The sequence below is a fragment of the Echinops telfairi genome, unplaced genomic scaffold (genome assembly GCF_000313985.2).
Source record: "Echinops telfairi isolate 266 unplaced genomic scaffold, ASM31398v2 ScPeMD7_443;HRSCAF=831, whole genome shotgun sequence".
Classification (NCBI taxonomy): domain Eukaryota; kingdom Metazoa; phylum Chordata; class Mammalia; order Afrosoricida; family Tenrecidae; genus Echinops; species Echinops telfairi.
The window spans coordinates 73,660,434-73,662,596 of NW_022104341.1; positions in this window are offsets into that span (position 1 = coordinate 73,660,434).

Consider the following 2,163-nt stretch of genomic DNA (forward strand, 5'->3'; position numbering starts at 1 on the left):
TGTTTTCGTGATGCACACTTTCTTTACATAAAACTCTCTTATACATGAGTTGCTGTGGATTTGTTTCTCCAAAGTACCCAGACTAATACACCCTATGAAGGAATGAGTGACAGTGTTGTTTCCCAGGCTGACTGACCTTTTGGTGGTCCAGGGAGATGTGGTGGTCGATTTTGTTGTTAGACATTGGTCCCTGTGACTGGGTTAGATTTCATTGAGTGGCTCCTGTGTCTAGGAGGAAACTGACAGGCTTGCAGACAGAAACTCTGTACCCATAGTCAAAGACGAAGACTGTGTACGCTGTTAAGTCATCAATCTTAGTGGTAGTTTTCGGTGTCCCAATACATGATGTTACAAAAGCTGCCCAGAATGTTTCAAACTTTCAATAATCTAAGTAATGCATCAATGATCACTTCAGAAGCTGAAATGGTTTAAAATGTAAAGCAGATATAAACATGTGTAACAGTAATCTTCAAAGTGCTTAAATGTATCTTCCCCATAATTTCCACTTAAAGATAATGTGAGATTTGGGACTCTTGGTGTTATAACATCCAAACTAAAAGCCAAAATTATCTTATTATTTTGGAAATTCTCAGCTTTGTCTTAAATGGAAAGGCATTGAATTTAATGTATTCTCATTACCACTTTATAAGTCATTCCTTTAAGCTCATAGAAAAACTTAATGTATTTATATAAATGATAAGTTATTAATGTTATATTCTGTAGTTTAATAACTTATTTTTATTATATTTATTATCATAAGTAATGTGCACACAGCAGGAGACCAGTCTGACTTCTGCTTATGACAATCCACTTCTCTGCTGGGTTTGATCCTCTGTTTCAAAGCCACACATAACTTTTCCAAGGAGTAGTCTCTCCTGATACCATGTCCAAAGTACCTGAGACGAAGTCTCACTATTCTCGTTCTAGCTGTACTTTTTCCAAGACAGATTTATTTGTCCTTCTTGCAGTTCATAGTGTTTTTTATCATTCTTCACCACAATTCAAATGAATCACTTTTTTCTTTGGTATTCCTTTTTCATTTTCCAACTCCACATGCATATGAAGGGATTGAAAATACCCTGGCTTGGGTCAGGTACACCTTAGCCTTCAAAGTGACATCCTTGCTCTTGAACACTTTAAAGAGGTCTTATGCAGGAGATTTGCCTAATGTGATATTGTTTGATTTCTTGACTGCTGCTTCCCAGAATATTGATTGTGGATCCAAGCAAAATTAAATCTTTGACAATTCCAATATCTTCTCTATTTATGGTGATGTTACCTAATCTAGCCAGTGGTGAGGAGGTTGGTTTTCTTTACATTGAGTTGTAATTCATACTGCAGGCGGCAATCCTTGATCTTCATCAGGAAATGCTTCAAGTCCTCTTCACTTTTAGGAAGCAAGGTTGTGTTATCTGCATATCACCGGTTGTTACGAAGCCTCCTTCAATCCTGATGATGCAGTTGTCTTCATGTACTCCAGGTTCTCGTATTATTTTCTCAGCATACAGTCTGAGAAAGCATGATGAGAGGATACAATCCTGATACACAACCTTTCTGGAGTTTAAACCATCTAGTATTCCCTTGTTCTATTTTAAAGACTGCTTCTTGATCGATGTACAGGTTCTCTGGACACAATGAAGTGTTCTAGAATTTCCATTCTTTTAGCTGTTGCCCATCGTTGTTATGATCCACACACTTGAAAGCCTTTGCATAGTCAGTAAAACACAGTAATCATCTTTCTGGTATTCTCTGCTTTCAACCAAGTCATTTGATGACAGCAATGGTATCTCTTGTTCCACATCCTCTTCTGAACCCAGCTTGAATTTTTGGCAGTTTTCTATTCATGTACTGGGGCAACTTTTTAAATTATCTTCTGCAAATTTTTATTTGCATGTGATATTAATATATTATCCTACAATTTCCACATTTGGTTGGGTCATCTTTCTTTGACATAGGTACAAATATGAATTTTTTTCTACTCAGTTGGCCAGGTAACTGTCTTTCAAATGTCTTGGCATAAACAGGTTATTGCTTCCAGTGCTTCATCAGCTGTTGAAACATTTCAGTTGGTATATGTACTGTTGATTCCTGGAGCCTTGATCTTTTTTTTTTTGGAATTTGTAATTTTTTTTTTTAAACATTTTATTAGGGGCTCATACAACT